General features: G+C 34.8%; 1 pseudogene; it reads right to left on the reverse strand.

Annotated features, from left to right (window-relative positions):
• Positions 1-8,708: 8,708 nt before the first annotated feature.
• LOC120169704 lies at positions 8,709-12,385 on the reverse strand (annotated as a pseudogene).
• Between the last annotated feature and the right edge of the window lie 2,883 nt (positions 12,386-15,268).

The following is a 15,268-nucleotide window of genomic DNA, read 5'->3' on the forward strand; positions in this document are numbered from 1 at the left end:
AGGGTAAAACTATAGAATGAGCTAAAAAGCCCAGTGTGCTCCAAACAGTGTATAAAAACATACGAATAAAATATTCCAATAAAATCAGTTATCAAACATATTTTAAAATATGAACACTATTTCCATTCAATCACTCTGATTTCTATCTTTTGTATATTTTCTTGAAACATACACCCACCTGCACACCAGTAAGGACTTACCCTAAGCACAAAGCCGAGGAGCCTGCAGTAATAACTTCCCCATCCAGTCACTCCAATCACTACAATGTGTACGTTCCCCAGAACCATACACCCACCTGCACACCAGTAAGGACTTACCCTAAGCACACAGCAAAGGAGCCTGCAGTAATAACTTCCCCATCCAGTCACTCCAATCACTACAATGTGTAGGTTCCCCAGAACCATACACCCACCTGCACACCAGTAAGAACTTACCCTGAGCACACAGCAAAGGAGCCTGAAATACTTCCCTCAATAATATCTTAGTGACAGAAATAAACATGTATATATTTAGGTGAAAATATATATTAATCCATTAAAACATGAAAACGGTTCATGCTTGAAAATCATATGCAGAAATTACAAAAACCATACATCAGATCAGTAATATCCGGTAAATCAAGTATCGGGTAACCAGTATTCATAAAACATGTATCATGTTGTAATAATATTCAACATCATCATAAATATGAAACAATTCATATGATAGTTTAAAACGGTAAGATAACACCGTCAGTAAACACACCTGTAACAGTCTGAGAAATCAGATAAGGAAGACTACTACTGGGTCTGTCGATCATGCTCTGCTGCAGCACTAGATCCTACGAATCGGAAAAATCCATATTAGAATCCTACTATAAATAATCTTAATCTTTATTTAAATAATATACGGAAACCTATGGGTGATTCTCATAGTACGCGGTTCGGGCTGATTTAACGAATGGACAACATTGGACCTAACTAATCCTTGCTCAGGTGAAACACGAGTACCTTCATCAAATATTTGTACTTGATCAATTCCTTAACCAAATCTCAAATAAATAATCAAAATACTAAAATACTAAGCCTTTTTGGGTTCACATGCTCGATTCGGGAATTTCGGGTCAGAATTTGGCAAAACGGACTTCGGAATCAGATTCAAGACGTCGAAATACATAAAATATGACTTTTCGCAAATTTGAATTCTTGGTCAAAATCAAAGTCAACGGGTTTGACTGACAATTTGAAGACTTTCGATTTTGAATTTGGTGAAATGAACCCCAAAAACGAATTCAGAACGCCGAAAAATATCAGGATAGGTTTACTCGGAAAAGATTAAAAGTCGTTTAATAACCGGTCAAAGCCAGTCAAAGTTCTGGTCAAAGGTGGTCAACCATTTTAAGAAATTAACATTTTTTAAATTACGAAAATAACACCTTTTTGAAATTAATTACCAAAATAGCATCATTTTCAAAATAATTACTAAAATATCACTCTTTTAAAAATTTTACGAAATTGTCACTTTTTTAAAAAAATTACAAAAATAGCACCATTTTCAAAATAATTACCATAATAGCACCATTTCCCAAATAATTACCAAAATGTTACCCGGTCAACGGTCAACGAGTCGGGTCGAGTCAACGGGTCGGGTCGAGTCAAAAACTGGTCAAACCGGTGAAACAGATTCAAAACCGGTCAAACCGGTTGTTTTAATCTTCCCCACGCGCAGTGGGCGCGTGGGGGCGCGTGAGACCACTTCCGGCAACGTAAAATTCATAAAAAAATTTCTAAAAATTATTTTGAGCGATTTCGAGATACTTACAAAGCTCGGTTCAAATTTTTGAATGGCGGAGAGCTCGATTTCAACAAATCGGAAACTTTGACCGCTTCACCTCCCCACTCGCTGCCGTCGACGGAGACCAAGGATGACACCGGCGGACTCGGAACGACACAAGGAACACGATGGTGCGGGAGGTGTCTTAAACGGAGCAACGATTGGTGATGAATTTAAGATTTTCTCAGTGATTGAGCTAAAAAAAGTCGAGACTTTAACTTGAAATTCACGGCATTTGGCAGCGTTTCACTTCAATTAATTTAAGGGGTTTGTTCCTCGCTCGATGATGAACAAGATGGTGGTTTCAAAACGACGATCAGAATTCTGACGGCTTCGAGATCGTGGTTGGAAGATAGTGTTGGGGGAGGAAATTTTGGGAGGAATTGGTTTCTGATTTTCAGAAACCAATTCACGTATATAATACCGCTTACCTACCATTCTAGGGTAAATTCAAGGTTTGGTCCCTGAATTTCCTTTAACTCTAAAACAAGCTACAAGTTTTAAAAACTTCCAATTTAGTCCCCAAATTTCACCAATTTACTTAATTATCTCCTCCAAATTCAATTAATTATTATTATTATTATTTTCAAATTTCCGGATTGTTACAAAAAAAGGTAAATTAAAATATTACTATCATTTTAATAGGTAAAGAATGCTCGATTTATTTCAAGTTCACTCTTCGTTCGAATAGGGTATCGAATTGCACTACCTCTATAAGGTGGTGCTTTTCACTCCCATTTTACGACGAGTATTCTTGAAAATATCAGAATAAAATATTAACAAATAAAGGAGTATAAAATAATGATGAAAAATAAATATGAATAAAAAAAATATGTATATAAAAATAATTTATGCATACCCATAATAAAATATATAAAGAATAAAAGAAATCTATAGCAAATAGGGCTAATGACATTTATGTAATTTATATATGGTATATGTATACTTATTCGATACATGAAAAAGGATACGTAAAATGTTTAACAAATGTAACATGGTGAAATACATGTGTTTAGTATATAAAATACTTTTATTCCACATAAAACATATAAGATCATAATATACAAGTAATGTTACGCACATGTACGAATATGTATATATATAGTTATATACACACACATAAAGGACTACAATAAGAGACAAGGAAACATTACAGATCAGAATACAAACAAAGGAAGCTAAGCAATTGGTGATTCAAAGGACCAAAATGATATTAACGGTGACTTGAAAGACCAAACAGTAAAACCAACAATAATTAAACTAACCATTGAAGATATTAAACAATAAAGGTACTAGAAACATAAATAAACCATAAATAATATTGGGGACTAAAATAAGATGAACCAGAAATTCAGAAGGATAATCAATAATTCTACCTAAAGACATTCATACCAAAACAGTGACCAAAATAAAATTTTTGTAAATATTATAGCCAGAGTTAAACATCAACGAAAATGTCATCATATATAAGATTGTGACTTGAACATAAATATAGAAAAATAAGTGCCCGAAACAAAATATCATAAAATTTCATTAATGACTAAAATAAAATATTACAAATGACTAAGGACTTAAAATGTAATTAACCCAAGTGCCAAAGCACTAGTGCCCCTTTTTCTCCAAACAAAGTCGTTTGGCGTCTTGAATATAACCAAATAAGGCACGGCCGAAATGGCCTAAAAACCCCACGGGTTTCACTCTCTCAAACCAGTCAAATTGAAAACCCTAAAACTCTCCTACTTTTACTACTCTCCTCCTCCCCCACGCCACCGATGAGGGTGAAACAAGGCTACGACCACCGTAAATCAGTGACCACGGGGCACAAAGTGCTCGAAACAGCCTCCCAAACAATCTTTTTTACAACCAAACCCTAAAATCAAAACCAAAAGTACAAAAAATCAAAGCCTAGTCCACAAAGGTAAAAGTTTTACCTTCAATAATGGAGTTTATTAACTCCGGTGAGGTAATCGGTGGCAAGATTTTTCCAAAGGTGAGTTTTTTTTCGTTCAAATGGCAGTTCTTTCTTTTTCGTTCCAAAGTCCCCTTTGTTCGAAAGTCTCTCCCTCGAATATATTGGTTGCATGCTGATTTATGGATGATTTTAGGGTGAAATCATGAATCATACTCAATAGGGAAATGATTTTTCCCGGATTTATCGAGATTTAAGTGAATTTTTAAATGGGTTTTTTAGATTTGGGTTGGTATTTGACTGATTTGGTTGTTTGGCTACTATTTTGTCGGATTTGATGACTACAGCGACTTGGCAGTTATCGGCGGCGGCTCACACGGCTGGGGAACTAAAGAATGAAGCGTGTGCATCACACACGCCTATTAGGTGGCCAATCTTTGCTGGGTAGCGGTGACGACTGTTGATCTGTTAGGGTGAAACCCTAAGTTTGGATTGATCTGAATCATTGAATGGGTCTAGATCCTATGGTTGTATACTGGCAGCGCTAAGGGGTTACAAAACCCTAGTTGATGGGCTTTCATGCGTGGGCTTCATTCCTGGACTTAATTGACGGGCTGTTGGGCTTGAACAGAAATGGGCAGCTGCAAATGGGTCTGGGTTGGTTGTAATTTGGGCTTGACTTATTGGATCTGTAAAAAATAAAAGAATATTATATGTTAGTATATTTTATTTATAATAATAGCAGTAGTAGTAATAATAATTAATAATAATAAACAATTAAAACACAAACAAAAACAAAAACGGGTGTCTACATTTTTTATAGATAATAAATCTTTAAATAATTTCTATGTTGATGAGACTTTTTTAACATAATTATTTCGGTACACTTATGTTTAAACTTTATTTATTATTATTTATTTTTTGACGTTTTAAGAAAATCGAATCAAACTTTATTATCAAAGCACATTATATAGAATCAAAATTTCAATGGTATTTACTAATAGGGGTTTAAGTGGTAAGTAGTTTGATATTACTTAAGTAAGATCTCGAGTTCGAGTCATTGTATATGCAGAAAATTCATGTTGGGAGATTCACTCACTAAAGTTAGATGTACGATGTGGGTTAGTTCAGATTAGTCAAGACGAAATCTTGAAAACTGGGTTCAATTGACAACTATTAAACTTTATGAATAGTGATGGATTCATTCATGGACATTTATCCATCTTAAAATTAAATTTCTTTTTTATAATTATTTATTTTAATAGTGTATTCATCTTAAAATTTATAAAAAAATTATATTACTGATATATATGTATTCAATCTAAAAAATATTTATGAATATATCGTTAATAATGGAGATGAAAATTTTGGCTGTCAAATGGAGTATATGAAATTATGGGTTGGGAGGAAAAGACCATTTGTGGTCTTCTAATCGTCCACTTAACGGAAACGGGGGACGACTTCAGCTACTCTCACTGGACTTCTAGTCAAGCCTCAATTCTTCTTTACATTTGGATTTTCACACACAACAGGTTTAGAGCGTTTTTTATGATTTTTTTTTTTAGTTTTCAAAATCATTGTTTGTCTATACCATTTTTGTGTCACTTAGCATCTGGATAAGATTTTAATATAATTTTTTTAACTATCGATATTTGATTTATTAATTGATTAGTTCGAATCAGGTATTATAAAATTATATTGAGGGTGATCCTCCGAACTCAATTTATTCTATTCACAACATTAAAAATCGAGCTCCTTAATCTTCATCTTGCTTAAAAAATTTGACGTCTCATTCTACTAAATCAATTGATTATCAATAGATTTAACGAGAGTCACCTTTCTCTCATCTTGATTTTATAATTTTACTTATATTTAATTTTTAATAAGATCCTCTATATTTTAGATTTTTCTGCTTATTATACATTATTGTTGTTTTTTTTATCTATTTTAATGGCATGATTTTTGTTTGTTTTTATTATAATTTTTCATTTCGATAAATAAAATAACATGATGTACGTTGATTAGGAAAGATCGACGATCTAATACATTTTGATATCATTTTTGTGATGTTTTAACTAAAGCAACTAGAACTAACAGTATAGATCATTTGATCATTCTTTTTTGTTTACTTTTTTTAAGGTTGGATTTGATATTGTCTCGATTTATCAAAATGACGCATGTTGTGGTTCGTTTGCTGATACAGTCAGAACTATTTTTATCTTTATTTTATTTTAGTTTTTTTAAATGATTTTTTAATATTTTTCTTATATAATCCTTATGTGATCTTAAATTGTGAGTTTCGTGTTAATGATTATAGACAATGTCTAATTATATGTTTAATTTACACTTATGATTGTAAATTATCATTGTAATTTTAAACTTTATTTTTGGTACAACACTAATTTTCGATTTATTAATCGAATAATCCAGATCGGATACTGTAGAGATAAATGCGACCCTTCCAACCTAGTTTGCTCCATTCACAAACTAGGGGTGTTCAGATCCAATCCGATCAAAAAAATAACCGAAAACTAATCCAAAAAACCGATAACCGAAAAAAACCGAAACCGATTTAGTGTGTTTGATTTTTAAAAAAAAAACAGATCGGTTCGATTCGGTTTCGGTTTGGAAATATGGAACCGATCCAAACCGAACCGAGCCGATGAAATGGAATATTGAATTTACAAACTTGAAACAAACCCATCAAAAGCCCCACAAAATCTCACAAAACCTAGATACAAATACAGATTCAGCTTTCCTCGACATGCACGTAACAATTTTGCTCCAGATTCTAGTCATCGATGTCAATGAAAAAAAATGGTGCGATAAATGATAATAGCAAAGAATGATAGTATAGTCTTTTGTTATTTCCTCAGTTATGAGGTAGAGATAAAATTATCGGGCAAAACTTAGAAAATGTGTCGTTTTACTTTTATGGGTGACTTACTGACGAGAAACTGATTCGTGTCTTGATTTGTTAAAATATATATAAGCTTTTTAAGCTTCACAAGCTTGCATTTGTTAAAATATATATTCTCTTTGTTTTTGTTATACATATGTTGTTTTTTATGAAAAAAAATTATTTTGAAAAATTAGAATCCAACAAACGCACAAATCCAAGCCGCACTTAATTGGATCAGATCGGATATGATTTTTTTAGAAACCTCCAAACCGCAAACATTTATACTTTTGGATCGAATGAATTTTTAGCCAAAAACCGATCCAAACCGACCGTGAACACCCCTATCGCAAACACCAAGATTCAAACCTCTGACCTTGCTTAAGAGATCTAGTGTCTCATCCTACTAGAGACCAACTGATTGTTGATTTAAAATTTTCTTTTTTAATAAAACTAACTACTTCTATTTACATTAAAAAAAATTATAATCAGATCTCTTTATATTTATAATATATTATTTTCTTACTCCCACCTTTTAATGAAAACTAATTTTTTGTTTCTTCTTTAAATTTCTTTAATGATTTTTTTCTTTAAAAAAATCTCAATACCCCATCTGAAGTATTCAATATTTCATCACAAATATAATCTTATAAAAATAGACGGATCCAAAAATAGGAAGTAATTAAACTAAATCATGGATTCGAGGGTAAGAATTTTTTTTTCTATTTTTTATGTTGGTTTATTTGTCACTTGACGGATAAGATTTTATACTAAAAATAGTGAATTTATAAAATTTTAAGGATAAATATACTTATAAAATCTCAGAAGACGAAAATAAAATTTAAATTAAAAAATTAAAAAATATATATATAATAATTTAAAATTTTTAGGTAAGTCGATTCATCCCTACTCATCACACTCGAATGCCCAAAATGAATTGGGAACCAACAATCGTCGACAAATAATCAAAACAAATACAAAGGGTTAGTCGAATGACCGTGATTCTATTTATTTATTTACTTGGTAGAGAACGAACAATGAAGACCACACCCAGAAAGCCGAATGCTACACGTTTCAGAAATTTGTATCAGATTACAAATAATTTAAATAAGGGTAAACTACATATTCAGTACCCCAACTACATTTTTATTTTATATTTTTTTGATTATTCAACTATTTTTTAGGGGAAAAATTATGCATAACATTACGTTTTGATTTTATTTTGATCATCCACAGTTAGAAAATTAACAAAATTGTTGATGTGATATTTTTTTTTATTTTTTGAAGATAATGTAAGATTATTTAATGGTGACACGTCAACATCATCATTGATTCGTTAACGATTAATAACAAAATAAAATTAAAATTAAACGTTAGGTATAATTTTTAAAAAATAATTGAATAATTAAACTAAAACCAAAACAATAATTACGATATTAAACATGTAATTTATCCCTTAGATAGCCCTTAAATAATTATAAAAATTAGTATAGGTTATACTATTAATAATTAAATTTTAAATTTCGTATTAATTTTAATAATAAATCTTAATTTACGTTTTAAATATATATTAGATTATTAAAATTTTAATGGTTAAAGAACTATCGTCATTCCTCAAAGTTTTGCGTTCTCAATATTCAATGTGATTGAGATTTTTAAACTGATACTACTGTTATATTTATTTCAGGCTAATTCAATAATAATAATAAATAGATTTTACAAAGATAGATTTTACAAGGATAAAGAACCGATCGAAACAAAGAAAAATAAAATATAAATATTTCAACACCGATCTTATTATAAATGACCATCAGTAATAACTGACCGTACAAATTAAAATTCAAAGATTTTAAAATTTGGTGTTAAAATTAATACACAAATGTAAATCTGTGATTGGTGATGAAATTATGATTAGTTATAATTTAATCGGAAAAAAAAAATCATGAGATGAAACTGAATTCTTTTAACGATATTAACAACTCAGATCAAGAAATAGCAGTGAAAATAATAAGAGAATCAAGTAGAATAAAACCATAATTTAACCCCAAAAATCGTAAGGGGTCAGCGATTGGGGAAAATGGGATTTGATCACACAAGCACATATTTACAGCTTTACTAGCAAAAACAAAGACAAAGTATCCGCTTCCACAGTTTCTCTTGGTAACACTAAGATAATGTACATTTCAAAACAAGTTTCTCCTGGTAACACTAAGATAATGTACTCCTTTGTTTTTTTTCGTCGTTACGTCGGCACCGAAAGCATCTGATCCGAAACAGAAGCCAGACCCTGCATCAACCTACAGATTTCTACTGTGTCATCCAGGTAGTACTTAGCCTTGCTCGGTTTTCTACCTACGGTACATGCGAACACTTCTGCTCTGAGATCAATCAACGGCCCGGATACTGAACTTATTATTACCTCGAACATGTCTTCGTCAGATCGGTCGTCTCCTATGCATAGAACGAAGTCGGGTAACATCCCCCTCTCTTGCATGGTGGAAAGTAGGCGCTTAGCTACAAGACCCTTGCTAACACCCTGCATATACACAAATGAAAATGATTGCCTGATAAAGAAACACCATCCAAAGGTCTAGCAATCACATGGTTACATCAATCAGAAAGCTATGATCATAAACCGGTTTTATTTCGTTTAATCCTTAATAGACTTCGATGATAATCCGAATATGATCAGCTCATTATGCATGGCTAATATGTGATCTAACCGATACAATAAATTGCTTTTCAGCGCACCAAGAAAATATAAGCACTGTATAACTTCGGGACAATATTTCCTAACCTGTGGCTTAACCTCCACAAAATTCTGACCTCTCTTTACTGTAACAGGTTCGTTGGCCAGCACACTTTCGAGGTGATCCAGAAGTTCTTTAGCTTGGCACGATCCAAAATCTGGATCCGCGTCCTCATAACACCAGACTAGGGCAGTTTCCTTGTCTTCGATGTAGGAGCCATCGGTGGTCTCCATGTATTGCTTCATTACAGGTTCTGCAATCTGCTTCCATCCACAGTCCGCAGCTTGGACACATGTTTCCCATTCATCGTCTCCCTTGAGACTAAAAAAAAAAAAAAAAACTTTAAAACAACTTTAAACTCGAAACCAGTCCTACGATAAAGATAAAAGTGGGAATTACAAGGATTCAGGCTAGTTCACTTAACCTCAAGAAGTAGCCATGCTCAGCAGCAATTCCTAGTTTATCGCATGGAGAAAACCATTCAGCAAGTGTCTTTCGGCTTTTGGCACTGACGATAAACACCATGTTGTTTTTATCTCTACACAGGCTATTTAGGATGTCGAGGGATTTAGATGATGGGCTCTTGTCGATCGAAGCCTGTGGCATTAAAGTGCCATCATAGTCTAGAAGAATCGCCCTGGTTGTCGTCCTCTTGTAAGCTGATACAATGTGCTCCATTGAGAGCTTTCTGAAGTTCGGATCAAGAGCCACAACTCGAAAACTTAACCCAAAACCAATACCCCAGCATCTTCGTCTGACGTGTTCTCGACATGTCCTCTCCAAATCTTGAAGGAAACTATGAGCCCAATATCCAACATGATGGGTACTCACATATCTGTAATGCTTTTCATGCCTAAGCTGTTTTTCCGGTTCTGCCATAGCGAGGGCGCACTCCATTGCATCTGCTACATCATCTATGTTCCACGGATTTACTCGAATTGCTCCGCTCAGAGATGGAGAGCAGCCAATGAATTCTGAAACAACAAGCATGCTTTTCTTAGGTGTGGATGGCTCCAACCCCAAAACCTTATTCAACCTCTCGTTCCCCTGTCGGCTAATTATATACTCATACGGTATGAGATTCATTCCATCCCTTACAGCTGTTACTAAACAACACTCTGCAACAACATAATATGCAATCCTCTCGTAAAACTTAAGCGGTTCATCGATCAATACAACAGGGTCATACCCAGGCTTCCCGAAAGTTTCATTAATCCGCTTCACAGTCGAGTAAGTCTCCTCCTGCACTTCTTTCACATCTTTTCCCCGGCCTCTAGCCGGAAGCGCTATCTGGACCAACACTACCTTCCCTTGACACTTGGGATGCTGCAAAAGTAATTGCTCCATCGCTAGGAGCTTCAAACTAATACCCTTAAATATGTCCATATCATCCACCCCAAGCAACATTATCTTGCCTTGATCACAATACTGCTTAATGAGCTCAGCGACCTTCGCTTCAGTCTCCGGAAGGCTCAAAACCGACTCGAGCTGACCCATATGTATCCCCACAGGGAGAATTTTGATGCTAACGGTTCTTCCGTAATATTCGACGCCTATATACCCTCTCTTGGATTCGTAAGTAAGACCAAGCATTCGACTACAGCACGACAGAAAATGCCTCGCGTAATCGAATGTATGAAACCCGATTAAATCCGCATTCAAAAAGGACGCAAAAGCTCTTCCCTAATAGGCAATGTCTTATATATCTCCGATGAAGGAAATGGACTGTGAAGAAAAAACCCCAGTTTAACTCTATTGAACCTCTTCCTCAAGAAAGTTGGTAACACCATGAGATGATAATCATGTATCCAAACGAAATCATCCTCCGGGTTGATCACCTCCATGATCCGATCAGCGAAAATCTTATTGACAGATACGTAGGCTTGCCACAAAGACCGGTTGAAGCGACAGCCTAGATCCGGCGACAAAGGCAACATATAATGGAACAAAGGCCACAATTGCTGCTTACAAAACCCATGATAATACCTGCTGAATAGATCAGGTGGCACAAAAGTGGGCACACAATTGAAGGTCTCAAGAAGAATCTGGGAAACCTCATCTTGTTCATTTGGGTGGATTTCTTCCTTCAAACAACCAACATATATCACCTCAACATCATCATCTCCCAACCCATCTTTCATTTGAAGGAGAAGTGAATTATCATCCCAGCTAAAAATCCAACCATTGCTGCTGCTGCTGCAGCTGTTTTTATTATTATCTGATTTTCGATGTGCCCTTATAGGCAGCTGATTAGCTACCATGATAATTCGATCTTTCTGGGAAGAGGAGGATGGATCGGAGCATACACTCTCCGACGGATCATCGTCGATATCGGAAATGATCCCGGGGACCGTCATAATCCGGGGAATCCGACGGCTAATTCGGCCTAAAGCTGGAGGCTCACCGGAGGCAAGCCCCAAGAGATTCGAGTATGATCTAGATACCATTTCTTAAAGCTAATCAAAAGAGTTGCTTCACTATTCCCAAAACCAAAAAAAATCCCATTAAAGGGGGATTCGTTTTGCAACTAAAAATCACGGAAACAATAAAAATCCAGGGGACAAAGATGGCGAATCTCAGGGTAAAGACAGAAACATTGGGTTAATGAGAAAAGAGGCGCAAGATAAGCTCAAGAAGAAGTGAATAAAAAACAGATGGTGGAAAATAAGTTGATAAATTAAAGGGAATGGAACAGATTCAAGATTACACAACTAAGAAAATATAGTTCGCCCCCAAAAGAATTTTCCACTAGAGATTGCCACACTTGCTACAGCAACTACTACAGAAAATTCCAAAGTTAAAAGGGAAGAAGAAGAAGAAGATCAAGAACAGTTAAAGAAATTACCAGAGTAGTAGTTGTTGAATATTGAAGAATTCCTACTTTTTTTTTCCTTTTGGGTAGATAAGAATATCGGAAATTCACAGAAAAAAGCTTAGAACTTTAAGCTAAACAGTGTGACCCCAAAAAAATAAATGAAAAAGAAATTAGCTTTGATTGAGGTTCAAGCTGATCTTTAAAACCCTTTACCAGAAACAACACCCCCTAGCCGACCCCCCCCCTAGCCGAACTCACTGAGAAAGAGACTAAATATTCCGAGTTTTCTTTTTTTATAGGGGAAAAAATACATTTTTGAGGTTAAATATAAACCGTCGGATGAGATTTATGGAATAATCTGACGGTCGGAAGTAGAGGAAAATGTGCACTCGGAGTTCTTATCCTGTTGTCCTCTTAGGTTAGACCGCCACGAGGCAACATGCGGAGGGTGGGACCCACAAACCTCAGGGATCTTGTCTGAAATTAGCTGTAAAATGGGTCGTGGGAAATCCCACGTGTCGTGAAACTATTCGCTGGAGTAAGTCTTCGTGGGCAACGTGGCATCGTTTCCATGCTTCGTTGACAACACAAAGCCATCTCGAAGTAGGTTTCCTAGAGATATGTGCTCTCGTTTTGACTGATTTCACCCGAGATCTCGTGGGATAATGAATAAAAACAAGTAGAGAAACGCAAACCATCGTGATCCGACAATACGCTATTGAAGCTGTGAACCTAAAATATCTCCCAACAAACCGTACAATTCAACCTACAACTTTACGAGCTGTTTTTTTCTTCTATAAATACAACGTTTGTTATGTTTTATTCATGCAAACTCTTATCATTTTCAATAACTTTTTATATTATATTATATAGAAAATAATTAATTTTAAAATTATATAAAAATTTAAAATTTTCATAAAATAACTGTCCATGTGAGTCTTCTCAATTCATCCCTAAATATACACTCTTAAAGTAATTCATTTATTTTTGTTATATATTTTATGAGCTTATAAAAGAAATTGAGTGTGACATTTTAGATTACCTTTTCATTCCATCGAATATGTTTTGATTGGATAATTTAATTAAAAAGCATATTAAAAAGTTAATATGTTTATATGTAATTTGTAGATTAATATTTAATAACAATGAAAAATAAATAGTAATTCCTTTTTTTAATTTATCCTTGTTATGGGCGAAACGTGATTATTACAATTAAAAATCCAATCAAATAAAATAATAATAGTAATAATAAAAAAGGTTATCGGGGGCGATACGATACAAAGGTGGGGAAACGGACCGAAAACAGCTGGACGTCACATTGAGTTATCCGCCACGTCAGCAGAGCGGGACCCATGGCCTAATATACTATGGCTTAACAGAGCCTCCAACACGCTCGACACAGCAGAAAACCAATAATAATAATAAAATAAAAGATAAACTACATAGATAATCTCCGATTATTTAATTGAGAAAATAACATCAGTGACAAAAAAATATCTTATAATATATTATTTTAACTAATTTTTTTGGATTTATCAAAATGACCAACTAAATCGCAATGCGATCGATAATTCGTAACGCGATTTCCGGTATCGCAAATCAGTTTCCAGATTCGCAAGGCGAACTTCGACTATCGCATTGCGATTTACATATTCGCATTGTGATAGTCCAAGTTCGCGTTGCGATTTATTCCAAGTTCATTGCGATAGTCGAAGTTCACGTTGCGATTTATTCCAAATTCGTTGCGATAGTCCAAGTTCGCGTTACGATTTATTCCAAGTTCTCGTTGCGATTTATTCCAAATTCGTTGTTGCGATTTATTCCAAATTCGTTGCGATAATCCAAAAGCGCAACAACGGTATTGCATTTGTTTTTTAAGAATTTTCTCTAAAAAGATAGTATTCGCGCGGACGTGTCGAAGACACGTATTACCACGACCACGACCAGACTCGAGAAGAGACGAGACGGACGACGGCGGCGAAGGCGCGCGAGAGTCCCCTTGTTCTCTATCACTCAACAAGGAAGTGGGAAAGCCAAGCCTTAAATACCATTCCCAATAGTGTTTCCAATACTATGTGGGATTGAGCATTACCAACACTTGTTCCCAATACTATGTGGAATTGAGCCTTAAATAGTGATATTATTTTTGAATGTTTTGCTTAAAATTGCAATAATCGCGATTGATTGTAGATTGACTTTTAATTATGACATATTTAATCGTATAATACTAATGCAATTGGTTGATGATTCAGTTGTTTTAAGGTGCATGATTGTTAATGTTTTCTGATAATCACATTGTATTGGAAACAAGTGTTGGTAATGCTCAATCCCACATAGTAATGGAAACACTATTGGGAATGGTATTTAAGGCTTGGCTTTCCCACTTTCTTGTTGAGTGATAGAGAACAAGGGGGACTCTCGCGCGCCGCCGCCGCCGTCCGTCTCGGGTCGTGGTCGTGGTCGTGGTCGTGGTCGTGGTCGTGGTAATACGTGTCTTCGACACGTCCGCGCGAATACTATCTTTTTAGAGAAAATTCTTAAGAAACAAATGCAATACCACCAGTCGTTGCGATTTTGGACTATCGCAACGAATTTGGAATAAATCGCAACGCGAACTTCGACTATCGCAACGAATTTGGAATAAATCGCAATGCGAACTTGGACTATCGCAATGCGAATATGTAAATCGCAATGCGATAGTCGAAGTTCGCGTTGCGATAGTCGAATTTGGAATAAATCGCAACGCGAACTTCGACTATCGCAATGCCAAGTTGGACTATCGTAATGCGAACTTCGACTATCGCATTGCGATTTACATATTCGCATTGCGATAGTCCAAGTTCGCATTGCGATAGTCAAAGTTCGCGTTGCGAATCTGGAAACTGATTTGCGATACCGGAGATCGCGTTTCGAATTATCGATCGCATTGCGATTTAGTTGGTCATTTTGGCAAATCCAAAAAAATTTGGTTAAAATCGTACATTATAAGGCATTTTTTGTCACTGAGATTATTTTCTCTATTTAATTTCTCCTCTAATGTTATTTTTTTAATTTCCCATTATTAAATTTATTAGTTATTTGAT

The sequence above is a fragment of the Hibiscus syriacus genome, unplaced genomic scaffold, assembly GCF_006381635.1.
Source record: "Hibiscus syriacus cultivar Baekdansim isolate YM2019G1 unplaced genomic scaffold, ASM638163v2 tig00003041_pilon, whole genome shotgun sequence".
Taxonomy (NCBI): domain Eukaryota; kingdom Viridiplantae; phylum Streptophyta; class Magnoliopsida; order Malvales; family Malvaceae; genus Hibiscus; species Hibiscus syriacus.